This window comes from Balaenoptera acutorostrata, unplaced genomic scaffold (genome assembly GCF_949987535.1).
Source record: "Balaenoptera acutorostrata unplaced genomic scaffold, mBalAcu1.1 scaffold_996, whole genome shotgun sequence".
Taxonomy (NCBI): domain Eukaryota; kingdom Metazoa; phylum Chordata; class Mammalia; order Artiodactyla; family Balaenopteridae; genus Balaenoptera; species Balaenoptera acutorostrata.
In genome coordinates, this window is record NW_026645759.1 from 28,759 (window position 1) to 48,163 (window position 19,405).

The 19,405-nt window shown below is 37.3% G+C and overlaps 1 protein-coding gene across 1 annotated transcript in view; it reads right to left on the minus strand.

Annotated features, from left to right (window-relative positions):
• The window catches only part of LOC130706696 (uncharacterized), a 57,335-nt gene that overhangs the window by 23,045 nt on the left and 14,885 nt on the right, over nucleotides 1-19,405 (minus strand). The window lies entirely within an intron of this gene.

Genomic DNA, 19,405 nt, shown 5'->3' on the forward strand with positions numbered 1-19,405 from the left:
ATAAGCTAGTAAAATGTTCCAGAGGGTATATCTTTAGCCTGTATCCCTAACGAAGGTATATGAACCTTTAATCTGAATGGATAAATTCTAGAACATTATACAGAGAACCTAAAAGGAAGTTACATCAAGAATCATGTTTTTAGAAATGAAGAAGCAACAATAGAAAATCACCCTTTGTATTCAAGGTATTCAAGGTCTGGCAGTGTGCCGCAGTGGAAGGAAACTAACCCACAATCAGAAGACAGGAGTTTTAGTTCCAGCTCTCACACTAAAGAGCAACCTAATTTGGAACACATTGCCATCTTTCTGGGTTTCAGATTCCTCATATTTAAAGTGAGGCTATAAATGCCTGCACCATCTTTTCACAGAGCTAATAATATCATTGAAATCTTTGTGGCATATATGTTAAAACAGACATTGTTTAAAATTTTTGGCAAACTGCAAAACAGCAGTAAATATCTCAAGGAAACGATCTGGCAAGTGTACAAAGACGCTCACTGTTGTTTATACCAGCGACAAAATTAGAAACAACCTAAATGGATATTAATAGGTGATGAGTTAAGTAAATGAGAAATGTCCACCCAGTTTAATACTATGCATCAATTTTTTTAAATGTAGATTTATATTTACTGATAAAAACTACAGTTACAACATATTAAGAGTAAAAAAAGGAGATTAACCAAGATGGCGGAGTAGAAGGACGTGCTCTCACTCCCTCTTGCGAGAGCACCAGAATCACAACTGGCTGCTGGACAATCATTGACAGGAAGACCCTGGACTTCACCAAGGAGGATACCCCACGTCCAAGGACAGAGGAGAAGCCACAGTGAGACGGCAGGAGGGGCGCAATCAGAGTAAAATCAAATCCCATAACTGCTGGGTGGGTGACGCACAGACTGGCGAACACTTATACCACAGAAGTCCACCCACTGGAGTGAAGGTTCTGAGCCCCACGTCAGGCTTCCCAACCTGGGGGTCCGGCAACGGGAGGAGGAATTCCTAGAGAATCAGACTTTGAAGTCTAGTGGGAATTGATTGCAGGACTGTGACAGGACTGGGGGAAACAGAGACCCCACTCTTGGAGGGTACACACAAAGTAATGTGTGCATCGGGACCCAGGGGAAGGAGCAGTGACCCTGGGGGAGACTGAACCAGACGTACCTGCTGGTGTTGGGGGGTCTCCTGCAGAGGCAAGTGGTGGCTCTCTTTCACCGTGGGGATAAGGACACTAGCAGCAGAGGTCCTGGGAAGTTCTCCTTGGCGTGAGCCCTCCCAGAGTCTGCCATTAACCCCACCAAAGAGCACGGGTAGGCTCCAGTGTTGGGTTGCCTCAGGCAAAACAACCAACAGGGAGGGAACCCAGCCCCACCCATCAACAGTCAAGTGGATTAAGGTTTTACTGAGCTCTGACCGCCACAGCAACAGGGAGGGAACCCAGCCCCACCCATCAACAGTCAAGTGGATTAAGGTTTTACTGAGCTCTGACCCCCACAGCAACAGTCAGCTCTACCCACCACCAGAGCCTCCCATCAAGCCTCTTAGATAGCCTCAACCACCAGAGGGCAGACAACAGAAGCAAGAAAAACTACAATCCTGCAGCCTGTGGACCAAAAACCACAGTTACAGAAAGACAGAAAAGATGAAAAGGCAGAGGGCTATGTACCAGATGAAGGAACAAGAAAAAACCCCAGAAAAACAACTAAATGAAGTGGAGATAGGCAACCTTCCAGAAAAAGAATTCAGAATAATGATAGTGAAGATGATCCAGGACCTCGGAGTAAGAATGGAGGCAAAGATTGAGAAGATGCAAGAAATCATTAACAAAGACCTAGAAGAATTAAAGAACAAACAAACAGAGATGACCAATACAATAACTGAAATAAAAACTACACTAGAAGGAATCAACAGCAGAATAACTGAGGCAGAAGAACGGATAAGTGACCTGGAAGACAGAATGGTGGAATTCACTGCTGCGGAACAGACTAAAGAAAAAAGAATGAAAAGAAATGAAGACAGCCTAAGAGACCTCTGGGACAACATTAAACGCAACAACATTCGCATTATAGGGGTCCCAGAAGGAGAAGAGAGAGAGAAAGGACCAGAGAAAATATTTGAAGAGATTATAGTCGAAAACTTCCCTAACATGGGAAAGGAAATAGCCACCCAAGTCCAGGAAGCGCAGAGAGTCCCATACAGAATAAACCCAAGGAGAAACACGCCGAGACACATAGTAATCAAAGTGGCAAAAATTAAAGACAAAGAAAAATTACTGAAAGGAGCAAGGGAAAAACGACAAATAACATACAAGGGAACTCCCATAAGGTTAACAGCTGATTTCTCAGCAGAAACTCTGCAAGCCAGAAGGGAGTGGCATGATATACTTAAAGTGATGAAAGGGAAGAACCTACAGCCAAGATTACTCTACCCGGCAAGGATCTCATTCAGATTCCATGGAGAAATCAAAAGCTTTACAGACAAGCAAAAGCTAAGAGAATTCAGCACCACCAAACCAGCTCTACAACAAATGCTAAAGGAACTTCTCTAAGTGGGAAACACAAGAGAAGAAAAGGACCTACAAAAACAAACCCAAAACAATTAAGAAAATGGTCATAGGAACATACATATCGATAATTACCTTAAACGTGAATGGATTAAATGCCCCAACCAAAAGACATAGACTGGCTGAATGGATACAAAAACAAGACCCATATATATGCTGTCTACAAGAGACCCACTTCAGACCTAGGGACACATACAGACTGAAAGTGAGGGGATGGAAAAAGATATTCCATGCAAATGGAAATCAAAAGAAAGCTGGAGTAGCTATACTCATATCAGATAAAATAGACTTTAAAATAAGGAATGTTACAAGAGACAAGGAAGGACACTACATAATGATCCAGGGATCAATCCAAGAAGAAGATATAACAATTATAAATATATATGCACCCAACATAGGAGCACCTCAATACATAAGGCAACTGCTAACAGCTATAAAAGAGGAAATCGACAGTAACACAATAATACTGGGGGACTTTAACACCTCACTTACACCAATGGACAGATCATCCAAAATGAAAATCAATAAGGAAACAGAAGCTTTAAATGACACAATAGACCAGATAGATTTAATTGATATATATAGGACATTCCATCCAAAAACGGCAGATTACACGTTCTTCTCAAGTGCGCACGGAACATTCTCCAGGATAGATCACATCTTGGGTCACAAATCAAGCCTCAGTAAATTTAAGAAAATTGAAATCATATCAAGCATCTTTTCTGATCACAACGCTATGAGATTAGAAATGAATTACAGGGAAAAAAACGTAAAAAAGACAAACACATGGAGGCTAAACAATACGTTACTAAATAACCAAGAGATCACTGAAGAAATCAAACAGGAAATCAAAAAATACCTAGAGACAAATGACAATGAAAACACGACGACCCAAAACCTATGGGATGCAGCAAAAGCGGTTCTAAGAGGGAAGTTTATAGCTATACAAGCCTACCTAAAGAAACAAGAAAAATCTCAAGTAAACAATCTAACCTTACACCTAAAGAAACTAGAGAAAGAAGAACAAACAAAACCCAAAGTTAGCAGAAGGAAAATCATAAAGATCAGAGCAGAAATAAATGAAATAGAAACAAAGAAAACAATAGCAAAGATCAATAAAACTAAAAGTTGGTTCTTTGAGAAGATAAACAAAATTGATAAGCCATTAGCCAGACTCATCAAGAAAAAGAGGGAGAGGACTCAAATCAATAAAATCAGAAATGAAAAAGGAGAAGTTACAACAGACACCGCAGAAATACAAAACATCCTAAGAGACTACTACAAGCAACTTTATGCCAATAAAATGGACAACCTGGAAGAAATGGACAAATTCTTAGAAAGGTATAACCTTCCAAGACTGAATCAGGAAGAAACAGAAAATATGAACAGACCAATCACAAGTAATGAAATTGAAACTGTGATTAAAAATCTTCCAACAAACAAAAGTCCAGGACCAGATGGCTTCACAGGTGAATTCTATCAAACATTTAGAGAAGAGCTAACACCCATCCTTCTCAAACTCTTCCAAAAAATTGCAGAGGAAGGAACACTCCCAAACTCATTCTATGAGGCCACCATCACCCTGATACCAAAACTAGACAAAGACACTACAAAACAAGAAAATTACAGACCAATATCACTGATGAATATAGATGCAAAAATCCTCAACAAAATACTAGCAAACAGAATCCAACAACACATTAAAAGGATCATACACCACGATCAAGTGGGATTTATCCCAGGGATGCAAGGATTCTTCAATATACGCAAATCAATCAATGTGATACAGCATATTGACAAACTGAAGAATAAAAACCATATGATCATCTCAATAGATGCAGAAAAAGCTTTTGACAAAATTCAACACCCATTTCTGATAAAAACTCTCCAGAAAGTGGGCATAGAGGGAACCTACCTCAACATAATAAAGGCCATATATGACAAACCCACAGCAAACATCATTCTCAATGGTGAAAAACTGAAAGCATTTCCTCTAAGATCAGGAACGAGACAAGGATGTCCACTCTCACCACTATTATTCAACATAGTTCTGGAAGTCCTAGCCACGGCAATCAGAGAAGAAACAGAAATAAAAGGAATACAAATTGGAAAAGAAGAAGTAAAACTGTCACTGTTTGCGGATGACATGATACTATACATAGAGAATCCTAAAACTACCACCAGAAAACTGCTAGAGCTAATTAATGAATATGGTAAACTTGCAGGATACAAAATTAATGCACAGAAATCTCTTGCATTCCTATACACTAATGATGAAAAATCTGAAAGAGAAATTATGGAAACACTCCCATTTACCATTGCAACAAAAAGAATGAAATACCTAGGAATAAACCTACCTAGGGAGACAAAAGACCTGTATGCAGAAAACTATAAGACACTGATGAAAGAAATTAAAGATGATACCAACAGATGGAGAGATATACCATGTTCTTGGATTGGAAGAATCAACATTGTGAAAATGACTATACTACCCAAAGCAATCTACAGATTCAATGCAATCCCTATCAAATTACCAATGGCATTTTTTACAGAGCTAGAACAAATCATCTTAAAATTTGTATGGAGACACAAAAGACCCCGAATAGCCAAAGCAGTCTTGAGGCAAAAAAATGGAGCTGGAGGAATCAGACTCCCTGACTTTAGACTATACTACAAAGCTACAGTAATCAAGACAATATGGTACTGGCACAAAAACAGAAACATAGATCAATGGAACAAGATAGAAAGCCCAGAGATTAACCCACGCACCTATGGTCAACTAATCTATGACAAAGGAGGCAAAGATATACAATGGAGAAAAGACAGTCTCTTCAATAAGTGGTGCTGGGAAAACTGGACAGCTACATGGAAAAGAATGAAATTAGAACACTCCCTAACACCATACACAAAAATAAACTCAAAATGGATTAGAGACCTAAATATAAGACTGGACACTATAAAACTCTTAGAGGAAAACATAGGAAGAACAGTCTTTGACATAAATCACAGCAAGATCTTTTTTGATCCACCTCCTAGAGGAATGGAAATAAAAACAAAAATAAACAAGTGGGACCTAATGAAACTTCAAAGCTTTTGCACAGCAAAGGAAACCATAAACAAGACGAAAAGACAACCCTCAGAATGGGAGAAAATATTTGCAAATGAATCAACGGACAAAGGATTAATCTCCAAAATATATAAACAGCTCATTCCGCTCAATATCAAAGAAACAAACACCCCAATCCAAAAATGGGCAGAAGACCTAAATAGACATTTCTCCAAAGAAGACATACAGACGGCCACGAAGCACATGAAAAGATGCTCAACATCACTAATTATTAGAGAAATGCAAATCAAAACTACAATGAGGTATCACCTCACTCCTGTTAGAATGGGCATCATCAGAAAATCTACAAACAACAAATGCTGGAGAGGGTGTGGAGAAAAGGGAACCCTCTTGCACTGTTGGTGGGAATGTAAATTGATACAGCCACTATGGAGAACAATATGGAGGTTCCTTAAAAAACTAAAAATAGAATTACCATATGATCCAGCAATCCCACTACTGGGCATATACCCAGAGAAAACCGTAATTCAAAAAGACACATGCACCCGAATGTTCATTGCAGCACTATTTACAATAGCCAGGTCATGGAAGCAACCTAAATGCCCATCAACAGACGAATGGATAAAGAAGTTGTGGTACATATATACAATGGAATATTACTCGGCCATAAAAAGGAACGAAATTGAGTCATTTGTTGAGATGTGGATGGATCTAGAGACTGTCATACAGAGTGAAGTAAGTCAGAAAGAGAAAAACAAATATCGTATATTAATGCATGTATGTGGAACCTAGAAAAATGGTACAGATGAGCCAGTTTGCGGGGCAGAAGTTGAGACACAGATGTAGAGAATGGACATATGGACACCAAGGGGGGAAAACTGCGGTGAGGTGGGGATGGTGGTGTGCTGAATTGGGCGATTGGGATTGACATGTATACACTGATGTGTATAAAACTGATGCCTAATAAGAACCTGCAGTATAAAAAAACAAACAAAACAACTAATACTAAACTTTCATTGGGTTATTTGTATGGAAATATGTTAATATAAATGTTTCAGACATTACATGAAATTTCTAAAAATCTTGTATTTGTATTTGTATGGAAATATGTTAATATAAATGTTTCAGACATTACATGAAATTTCTAAAAATCTTATATTTGTATTTGTATGGAAATATGTATGGAAATATGTTAATATAAATGTTTCAGACACTACAGGAAACTTCTAAAAATCTTATATGTTCTGGTATAATGTTATAAGTAATAATCCTAGTTATTACTTTAAAATGTATATCTCAGAAATAACTAATTTTCTTGTCAACTGCATTATTATGAACTTTCATCAAATCTTTAACCATGGTCATTTTTAAGTCTTTTGTCATTTACAGACAGTTCTGGGTGTACTCTGATGATTTTGCAAATATGTTCCTATAAAAGGGTGTCATCTTCAAGAAATTCATGGAAAAGACTCTGACAAGTACAGGTTTCTGGTAACTGACTGTACTGCTGAACTGAATGAATAAGCATTTTCAGAACTCTTAATGAAAAACTGATGAACTCATAAAAGTGCTAACAAAAGATCAAGATGAAAAAAAAAATTAATTACATGGGACTGAGTGAACTGATGAGGATGAGTATAATTTTTGTGACTTTCTGTCTGAATTTAAAAAAACAAAAATCCCACAAGGACTCAGAGGCAAAGAATATACAAATCAATTTTCACTGCAAAGTAAAGGAGCTGTTACAGTGGAGGATTACTGGACTGAATGTCAATATTATGACATAGTATGAGTGTGTTTCATGTTTGGTAATTGCAATCATTGTTGCATTTGTTGTGGTCATCCATGTACAATGCTTGGTGTCAGTCTATTTATCTCTTGTAAAAATAAAATACAGTGTGTGTGTGTGGAAAAAAAAAAAAAAGAGAAAAAAAAAAAAAGAGTAAAAAAAGCAGATATATAATAGCAAGTATAGGATGACTGCGATTCTAATTTTTAAAAAGTATAAACATGCAGAGAAAAGTCTAAAAGGATGCAAACAATTACCAGTGTCTGGGTATGGGTAGATTTTACATTTTTCTTCATACTTTTTTGTACTATCTAAATCCCCTACAGTAAGCAAGTAATCAATAAAAAGGGACATTTTTACCTTTAAAAATAAGAGAAAAGACTTCAGAGATGCCTGCTTGGCTGTGTTCAATTTGCTACCACTTTGGGTAAAAGGGAGGGAACAATAAATATTTACTATTTACTATAAATAAAAAATATCATAAGAAATAAAAATACTTCTGTAATGTTACACAAGTAATAATTAATGGTTATTTGGGGGAACAGAGAAAGGCAAGACGGGAGGAAGGGAGGAACGAACTGGAATCACTGGGGGACAACATGTAAGAAAACTTTATTATATTCTGCATAAAAATTTTTTTAACTGAGGTGTAACTGACATTGAAAAGTTTTTAATAATAGTTTTATTGAGACATAATTCACACATGCCATAAAGTTCACCAGTTTAAAGTGTGTAAGTCAGCAGTTTTCAGCATATTAAAAGTTATACATTGATCACTACTATGTAATTCTAGAACACTGCCATCACCCCTTAAGAGAAATCCCATATACATCTGCAGTCACTTCCCAGCCACTTCCCATCTTTCTCTCCTCCTAACCCTCCCTCCTCTTGAATTTGAACTAAATGTATGTACTACCCACCCAAAAATTAAATTTAAAAAAATGCCTAATGATATTTTTCAGCCTCAAAAAGGAAGGAAATGCTGACACACGCTGCCACATGGATGGACACTATGCCAAATGAAATAAGCCCGTCACAAAAGACAAATATTACACGAGTCCACTTACATGAGGTCCCTAGAGCAGTCTACCTCACAGAGACAGGAAGCACAAGAGTGGTTGCCAGAGGCTGGGGAGACGGGAGACGGGAGACAGGGAGTGACTGTTTGATGGGTGCAGAGATTCAGTTTTACAGGATGAAGAGTTGTGGAGATGGATGGTGGTGATGGCTGCACAACAGTATGAATGTACCTTATGAACTGTACACCTGAAAATTGGTTAAGATGGTAAATTTAACATGGTGAATGTAAGCTGTATTTTACAACGATTTTAAACACTGGGGAAAAAATGCCTGCCATAGAATTCCAACGTGTTGATATTAAATAATTTACTTATAACTATTGATAAATATTTAGTTTGGTTCTCATTTTCCACTATTATAACAGGCACCTTCACATGTGTATCTCTGCACATTTATCCAAATTTTTCCTGGAGATAAATTCTGAAAGGTGGAATTCCTGGATCAGAGGGTATGCAGTTATGATTTTAATACACACAACAAATTATCTCTAAAAGGGTCTGTACAGATTTAAACTTCCACCAAACGATGTCTGAGCACTTTCCTATACCTTTGACAACTGGGTATTTTCTTTCTTCTCTTTCTTTTTTGGGCTTTCCTTTGATTACCAGTAAGACTGAATATCTATTCACATATCTACAGGCGCTTTGTATTCCTTCCTTTGTGACTCATTTGTTCTTGTTCTTTGCTCATTTTGTTTTGGGGACATTTAACCTTTCTCCTAAGCCACTTTAAGATCTTTTTATATTTGGAAAACAACCTTTTGCCTGCTGTGCATGTTACAAATATATTTCCAAATCTGTCATTTTTCTTTTAACATAGTTTATGGCAACTTAAATACAGAATTTTTTTAGTGCAAAGATAAGAACCTCTTCTTTTACAGTTTCTGGTTTTGGTATTATGCTTAGCAAGTAGTGAACTTTCAATTATGGCCGTCTTCAAACTCTCGAAAAGCACTGGCTTTTTCTTACGAAAAATAAATTTACAATAAAATTATCAGGTATTTGAATTCATGAATATGATTCTTTAAATAAATTTAACTACCCGCATCATGCTGTAAAGATTCTCAACAGTTGTTGGAGTTCAAAATCCTTAATAAAGGGCTTCCCTGGTGGCGCAGTGGTTGAGAATCTGCCTGCTAATGCAGGGGACACGGGTTCGAGCCCTGGTCTGGGAAGATCCCACATGCCGCGGAGCAACTAGGCCCATGAGCCACAACTACTGAGCCTGCGCGTCTGGAGCCTGTGCTCCGCAACAAGAGAGGCCGCGATAGTGAGAGACCCGCGCACCGCGATGAAGAGTGGCCCCCGCTTGCCACAACTAGAGAAAGCCCTCGCACAGAAACGAAGACCCAACACAGCCAAAAATAAATAAATAAATAAATTAATTAATTAAAAAAAAAATCCTTAATAAAAAGATGTGTCAAATTGCTAATTCTCTGAAGCCTATAATCAACCTCCAGTTTCATTCTTTACCTTTGGAAGTCAAAAAATCCAAATAAATTCTGAGCAAGTTTATCCCACAGGGAAATATCAGAAGTTAAATTCAACAATGAAACTGATTTCTAGGTACAACTGTCCCTCCTTTTCTGGACACTCATCACCAAATTCATTCAAATCAGGAGAAACAGATGTTGATGACAGCTAACAGTCTCACATACACTTTAGCACTTGTGATTATACTAGTATGGCAAGCACTGTTTTGGTGAAGAAAGAAAATACAACGACTAATGTGCCCTGCTTCTTCAGCTCTGCTTCTTCAGCTCTGCTTGCACCCATTTTACTAGAATACAGAATTAAAATGATGCTCTGACTGGTAGCCGAGAAGGCTACACAGCAATTTTCTCCATTGAAATGGGAATCAGCACCCCTTCTTTAGGCTACATTCAAGCTAGATTCACTTTACTAAAATTCCTGCCAACTCCCCTGGGAGAAGAAAGAAGCAGCAGGCAATAAGCCAGGCTGCTCTTTCTCTAGCACATTCATACTGAAGATAAAGGGAGCATATCTGCACATATCACAGAGATTTACCATGACCGACCAAAAACACATGCTGAATTTAGCAGGACAATCTCAGTTGTCAGATATTAGGAAAATTTCTATTTGGGAATTCTGCTTATGACACTCTCCAAAATGATCTCACACTTCTCACATGCCAAATTGTACACCAACACTCACTAGTCTACTTCTGCTCACTCTAACACTCAGCTTGAGCTGGAAGACTGGAAAAATAACTGCTTAAAATTTAGTCCAAGGATTGTACTAAAATTACACCAAGCTGTATCTCAATGAAATGGTAGGATGTTGTGAACAATAGTAATGAAAATTCTTAAATCTCTGATAGGGTTTATGATCATTTTTTAGAAAAATACATCTCAAAAACAACAAAACATCACAACAATGCTTCATATATTTTAGACAAATATCAGAAGCTCTTCTGAGGCAAAACTTCCATTAGTTTCTCTGAACAAGAGAACGCTTTGATCCAGTTTATCCTGATTTCTAAAATGACAGAACCAAGGAGTCTAGAGCTATTTTTAGTTACAGAAAAAGAATATTATGGATACATGAAAACGGTCATCATCACAAACATTATACTGTATCCCAGAGAGTTCAATGCACTATTTGTCAAGATAACCATTAGAAAAAATACCAGTACTGCATCCTCTTATGTTAAATTAAGAACGATTTTTTTTCTGAAACATGTAAATACATACATTGAGGAAACTTTATCAATGCAAGATGCAAAAGAGTTTATAATAATTCTTACTAACATCACCCAAGTCGATCCTCAGGCTCTGTGATGTTCTGATTTGTGCTGTACCGTATGTGTCCCTAAGAAGAGCACTTACCAGCCCAATCTGCAATTTATTTCTTTGTATCTGTCTTCAAGAAAAACTTTCTAGAACTTGGGACTTTCATCTTGTTACTCTAGGGCACGGCACAGTGTTTGGTATAGTAAGTGCTCAATAAATTTTTGATGAAAGATTGACAAAAACAAATTTTCACACATTATTTTGAAAGTAAATGGCTACTGGATAGTAGATGCAAATCAAGTCCCCGGAAAACTATATCTTTCCCCTATAACAGAGAGAATTACTCTTATTCTGTAACAATTAGTTCCTTACCAGCTAACACACAAAAAATTCTATCTCAAATACAACCTGGCCAAAATACTAAATGCAATCCTAATTTTTAAAAAAATGTTAATTATACACTCTGGATTTATTTGTGTTTGATCTGAAGTGAAGAGAAGCATTTTCAAATAATTAACTGTCAACAAGAATCTTTTATACTTTTAATACTATACAACATACACCAAAAGTGTAGGATAGGGCTTCCCTGGTGGCGCAGTGGTTGAGAGTCTGCCTGCCAATGCGGGGGACACGGGTTCGCGCCCTGGTCTGGGAGGATCCCACATGCCGCGGAGCGACTGGGCCCGTGAGCCACAATTACTGAGCCTGCGCGTCTGGAGCCTGTGCTCTGCAGCGGGAGAGGCCGCGATGGTGAGAGGCCCGCGCACCGCGATGAAGAATGGCCCCCACTTCCCGCAACTGGAGAGAGCCCTCACACAGAAGCGAAGACCCAACGCAGCCATAAATAAATAAATAAATAAATAAATAAATAAATAAATAAATAAATAAAAAGTGTGATAGAGTTCTTATCCAAAAACAGAGCTTACAAAGTGGTAAAACTTAATAGCTATATATACACACTCACACACCAGCACTATACCTTATTATAACTTTTAAATTAAGAATATTCAAGAACGAGAAATGGGACACATAAAAGCGCTTATTATATATGCAACATACTCGAATGAAGTTCAGATTCTATAAGATCACTATGATTTGGATTCATGAATCTTTAATATGAAAAGAAAGTATTCTAATTTCTATCATTTTAGAAGAAACTCAAAGTTTTTTAATGAGTCTGAACCTCCAAGACTGAGACAAAGCAAGAGCCTCTAGGTAGTTCATTTCGTCTGATCATTAGTCTAGTATTCTTTCCGTTGATTCTTTCAGTTGCTGACAAGGATTTATTTTCTGTGCAGCAAAGCACACTGTAAACTCTCAAATATTAAACCAAAACCAAGTTCTCAGACTGATCTAAATAAACACCAGCAAGAGACATACTACAATGCAAGAAACAACCATACCAGAATTCAAATGGATAGATTAAATTGTTTAAATGAATGCTACTTTGAGCTTATTCTCCTCTAAAAAAGATGTCAGAGTCAAGAAAATGAACAAGCAATTATTCCAGATTCCTAGCAGCTACTCTCTGCTACTGAATCCAGGAGAGAAAAAAGAACATCTGCCTTTATGCCAGCATAACCCAGAGGAGAAATTAAAGAATAAACAAAAATACTATCAAAATGGGGAAGTCCCGAGGTCATAATACATTCTATTATTGTGTGCTCATCAAGACAACAACTCAAGTGACAATAAACTGATTTTAGTACAGGTTCTAGAAATTCCAAATAGCTTTCAGTTACCCAAACTCCCATACCATTTACTTACCCCTTAACCTCTACTTAAAGAGTATATGTATATGTATAACTGATTCACTTCGTTACAAAGCAGAAAACTAACACACCATTGTAAAGCAATTACACTCCAATAAAGATGTTAAATAAATAAATAAATAAATAAATAAATAAATAAATAAAATATAAATAAAGAATATCCTCTACCCGTTCCCTCACTTTCACTCCCAGCTAAATCCTACCTGTCCTTTCATCCTTAGATCAGGCATTACCTCCTCTAGAAAGCCTGTCTGACTCTCAAACTGAACAAAAGGCAGAAATAGAGAGGAAGGAATGGGTGGAGGAAGAAAAGTACAGAAAGAAGAAAAGATAATATCCCAAACCAGATATTACAGTAGTAAAAATATCATCCTAAGCAATGTCAGGATTGAAGACGTCATTCCATTAAAAAATAACATCAAAATAAAAATTTTTTTAACCTTAAAAGTAAAATCAACCAGCAGAGGGATCCTATAGTAACCATTTCCATAGTGTTTAACTTGAGAATGCTCAGTACTAACAAAGCAAAGGCAGAATTAAATACAAGGGACCATAAAGGTACTGTTCAGTCTAGCAGCATTTTAAGTATCAACCTCACTTCTTTCTTCATGCTCTACAACCCAAAAGTTTCAAGCACCTGCAACAGACGTCAATGAGGTTAACAAAATTCCCAGATTTAGTCCCTGAAATACTAGTATATAAATCAAGAAGAAGGGTGAAGAAAGAAGGGTAAAGAAAGAAGAGTTAAGCGATACCTATCAGCTGTGAACATGTTAAGAGCTAACCCTGGCAATGCTACAACTGGGAGTGGATTCAGCTGAATAAACACACACCGGAGGCAGCAGCTTGACTGTGAGGTGGCGGGGCGGGGTGGGGGGGGGTCCCTGCTGGCATAAAGCTAACGGGCTAATGTCTGTGTCCCACAGAGCTATGTCAACACTGAAGTCACTGTGTGCCCAAAGCTTTCCAGAAGCTATAGAATTCCTTTTTCCTTTCCCCCCCCCCTTTTCCTCCAGAGAAAGAGTAGAGGCAAGGAAGACTGATATTGAGGGAGAGTACAAAGAGATCATGACCTTACAATCTTACAGAAAAGCACTCCTGTACACTGCCATTGTTTAAGATGCTGTCACACACACTATCACTAAACTGTGTTAAACTGAAATGAAGCCCATCAAAATTATTTACATAAATAATTCTGTCTTGGGGAGAAAATAGCATAGAACATATACAAAGAACATCAGCTAACCAGAATAAACCAACCAAATTACTCACATTTTTTTTCAAGACTTACCTCTTTAATAATGGGCTTTCTTGTAAAAATCAAATCTACACTAGGCAACTGATAGACTACAACAGTCCACTGTTGTATTTTGTTCTAGAGATACTAAGATCAAGTGCAGTTAAGACAAGAGAAGGAAACCAAAGGTATAAGAATTAGAAAGCAAGAAAGTCATTATACAGAGATTGTAGGAAGAAAACTCATAAGAAATTACAGACAAAATATCTGTATAATTAAGAGTCCAGCAAGGGACTTCCCTGGTGGTCCAGTGGTTAAGAATCCACCTTCTAGGGCTTCCCTGGTGGCGCAGTGGTTGAGAATCTGCCTGCTAATGCAGGGGACACGGGTTCGAGCCCTGGTCTGGGAAGATCCCACATGCCGCGGAGCAACTAGGCCCGTGAGCCACAATTACTGAGCCTGCACGTCTGGAGCCTGTGCTCCGCAACGAGAGAGGCCGCGATAATGAGAGAGGCCCGCGCACCGCGATGAAGAGTGGCCCCCACTTGCCGCAACTAGAGAAAGCCCTCGCACAGAAACGAAGATCCAACACAGCCATAAATAAATAAATAAAATAAATAAATTTAAGAATCCACCTTCTAATGCAGAGGACGTGGATTCTGCATCCCACATGCCACGGGGCAACTCAGCTCACGTGCCACAACTACAGAGCCCACCAGAGCCCACGCGCTCTGGAGCCCGCGCACCGCAACGAAAGATCCTGCATGCCGCAAGGAATATCCCGCGTGCAGCAACTAAGACCTGACGCAGCCAAAAATAAAACAAATAAATAATTAAATATTTTTTAAAAAAAAGAGTTTAGCAAGCCTGGCGCATATAAGATCAACATATAAAATTTAACTGCATTTCTCTACAAGGAACAAATCTTTAAAAAGTGTCATTAAAAAGAGAGAGAAAGAGAATCTTGATAAATAAAACCAAAGAAGCATCTGGGGATAAAATAACAATAAAAAGTCAAACTATTATGGAGAAAATCATAATTGTTTCAAAAGCAAAACACCAAGGTATAAATATTATTTTTTTTGTATACAATCCCTTAATTTTTCCATGGCAACCATCAAATAAGGCATATCAAAGACTCTTTTGCACATGCTTCTGTAAAAATGTTAAGTAGATAAAAGAAATCTTTAAAAATTAATAAAATTTTTTTGAAAATCAATTTAGGTAGTAAACAGACAATACAAAAGATTGCTTCATGTTTTAACATCATGTTGAGAAGAAATAAAACCATATGGGATCTTCACGGGGTATTTAAAAGGAAAATACATTTGTTTTCTTGACTCTCACCAATTTTATCACATAAACTCCAATAAATACATGTGTTACCATTATTTTCATTCATCTCCTACATCCATATTTACTCATCGCGTTGTATTTTCAATTTGAATACTTAGGTCTATGACCACAAAATCTTTCACTTCACTTCAGCTGACTGCATACTTTTGGGGAAAGTTAAACATGCACTTACCCTATGACCCAGCGATTCCACTCCTAGATATTTCCGCAAGAGAAATAAAAACATGGCCACAAACACATCTGTATAAAAATGTTTACAACCGCTTTATTCATAAGAGCCAAAACTGGAAACAACCCCATCAACAGGAGAATGGATAAATTAATTATGCAGTATCCATGCAATGAAAACTACTCAATATTAGGATGACTATGGATACATGCAATAACACGAATAAACTTTAAAAAAAATATATAGTACACTGAGCAAAAGAAGCCAAACACAACAGAGTACAGACTATATGGTTCCATGTATAGGAGGTTCTAGAGCAGGCAAAACTAATCTAAAGTGAAAGGAATTAGAACACTATCTATGTGTTCGGGGCAGGGAAAATACTGATTGGGAAGGAGCTCAAGGGAACCTTATGGGATGATGGAAATGTTCTATATCTTCGTTAAGACTGCATTATACGACTACTGGCATTTGTCAAAACTCATGGAACTATGATACGGAAGATCCATGTATTTTGCTGTATGTAAACTATACTCCAACAAAAAATAAATATATTAAAAGAGAAAAAAGTAACAGACATAGGTCAGAAAAGGGAAAAGTAAATAAATATTCAAGAAAATTTCTTAACAAGTAGGAATGACTTCACTTAAAAGAAAAAAGGATAATTTAGTTGATTTTAAGAACACTTCCAGTCCCAACATGTATTATGCTCTATCACCTAATTCAGTTGTAACCCTGCATTCTTAAAAAGGTTAGAGAAGAAAGCAGAAGCTTGGGACTACAGAGACTCATTCAAATATACAACAACGTATGGAAATCACCATCAACAATTTGCCTTATTTGCTTCAGATATCTCTCTCTCTCCCCCACCCCTCACTGTTGCTTATTTGAAATTCACAGAAGTGATGTCATCTGTTCTTGATTCTCTTTGCAAATTGCTCATGTTACTCAACATAATGTGTCTGAGAATGTAAACTGGTATAGCCACTATAGGAAACAGTAATGGAGGTTCCTCAAAAAATTAAAAATAGAACTGCCATTAGATCCAGCAATTCCACTTCTGAGTTTTTATCCAAAGAAAACAAAAATAACTAACTCGAAAAGATATCCGCACCCCCATGTTCACCGCAGCATTATTTATAATACCCAAGATATAGAAACAACCTAAGTGTCCATCAATGGATGAATGGATAAAGAAAATGTGGTGTGTATATCTATACACATATGTGTATAGATACACACAATGGGATATTATTCAGCCATAAAAAAAAATAAAATCTTACCATTTCGGAGGGGGGGGCAGAACCACAAGCTCACAGGTAGAGAACAGATTGGTGGTTGCCAGGGGTGGGGGACAGGGAGTGGGTGAAATGGGTAAAGGGAGTCAAAAGGTACAAACTTCCAGTTATAAAAATATATAAGTCCTGGGAATATAATGTACAGCATGGTGACTATAGTTAATAACACTGTATTACATATTTGAAAGTTGCTGAGAGACTAGATCTTAAAAGTTCTCATCCCAAGAAAAAAAAGTTCTTTGTCACTATGTGTGGTGATGGATGTTAACCAGACCCAGTGTGTTGATCATTTTGTAATGTATCCCAATAGCAAAATATTGAAACTAATATAATATGTCAACAATACTTCAATTTTTTAAAAACGTGTTTGAGATTTATCCACACTGATATACATAACTCTAGCTCGTTCACTTTTTTTTTTTTTTTTTTTTTAAAGGATTTTCTTATTTATTTATTTATTTATTTATTTTTTATTTTTTTGGCTGTGTTGGGTCCTCGGTTCGCGCGAGGGCTTTCTCCAGTTGCGGCAAGCGGGGGCCACTCTTCATCGCGGTGCGGGGACCACTCTTCATCGCGGTGCGCGGGCCTTTCTCTGTCGCGGCCCCCCCCGTCACGGGGCACAGGCTCCAGACGCGCAGGCTCAGCAATTGTGGCTCACGGGCCCAGCCGCTCCGCGGCATGTGGGATCCTCCCAGACCAGGGCTCGAACCCGCGTCCCCTGCATTAGCAGGCAGACTCCCAACCACTGCGCCACCAGGGAAGCCCTCGTTCACTTTTATGAACTGTATAATACAGGTTTCACAATTCCTTATCCAAAATTCTAAAATCCAAAGAGCTTTAAAAAGACTTAAATTTTTCTCCAAGCTTAATGGAAAAACCTGACTCAACTGCTATGAGGCTATTTACCATTTATTTATCCAATTTAATATGAATATTCCTAAGTTTTGCTACAGATTTAATATGTTTGATTACTGGGTATTGTCCAGATCCCAATGGGAGTATTACACAATATACAGTTTATGTACTGGATTACCTTTCAAAATCTGAAAAACATCTAAATTCCAACATACATGCGCCCTAAGTATTTTGGAGGAAGGGACTGTGTACTCATATTCCATTTTGTGAATAAATACCAACTTACCCACTCACCTACTTGAGGAACAGTTAGATGTTTTTCCACTTTTTTCACTGTTACGACAAGCACATGTACATCTACCTGTCTCCTTGTGCACATGTGCAAAAGTTTCTCTCAAGGAGACACACAGAAATGAAACTGCCAGGTAGTAGAGCGTGTCTTCAACCTTACTGGTCATTTAAATGTACCTTTTTCAATTTACTATAAACAAGATGCATGACACAGATGATAAAAGGGAGCAGATATCCAGCCTATAACTTTCATATCTACAGAACCATTAATCATATAACACTTTCCATTAATCATAAAACCACTTTCCTAGAAGGAAATTTTTGGTGGAAATGGATTGGGTTGTTACCTTAAAAAAAAAAAAAAAAAAAAAAAAGCTAAATGATTGTGCATTCAATTCCATCCATAAGGAATAAAGACAGTGTTTTCAAAGAAAGTTATTACTTATGAAGCTACTTTAATTAGCAGAGCCCAAGTATCGCTGTAAGGCTTGAGAATTTTTTTTAAAAAGCAAAAATTCTATCCATAGGATCTTTTCTCTCTGAAAGAAGGAATGAGAGAAGAAACAGAAAAGATGGGAAAGAATCCTAATTTCTCTCCGCTCACCCTACTTCCTAAAATGGCATCTTTCCCTGAGAATCCCCACAAAATACAACTACTTTAATCTCAGTACCAAAATTTTGATGTCAAAGATGCCTATAAAAATGATCTTAGAGATAAGGACACAAAATCTGAAAGCAACAATAATCAACAGTTTCAAGAATTTCCTTTCTATCCCTTTCATATTTATTGGAAAATAAATAAATAAGCAGGCTTCTTTTTTTCTCTCAGGTATTTGAGAAACAAAAAAGTAACACAGGGATACCTGATTCATTACTAATGTTTAAAATATTTTTAAACTAAACTTATGAATTGGGATAGATGCTTATATAATTCTTTTTTTCTGACAGCTTTTAAGAACACATTCTTTGATCCCCATATTATAAGGAAAATTGGCTTTTTAAATAAACCTACTTGCTTAACCCAAGGTATCTAAACAAAAACAAGAAAACTTAAATGAGAGGTTCACAAAGGAACATTTGATGACGTTAGTGGACCTAAAATATGTCATATTTCTTATACAGACTTAAGCAAAAGAAAGTATGAATCCCAACGTATAGACAAGTGCCACAAAAACACAA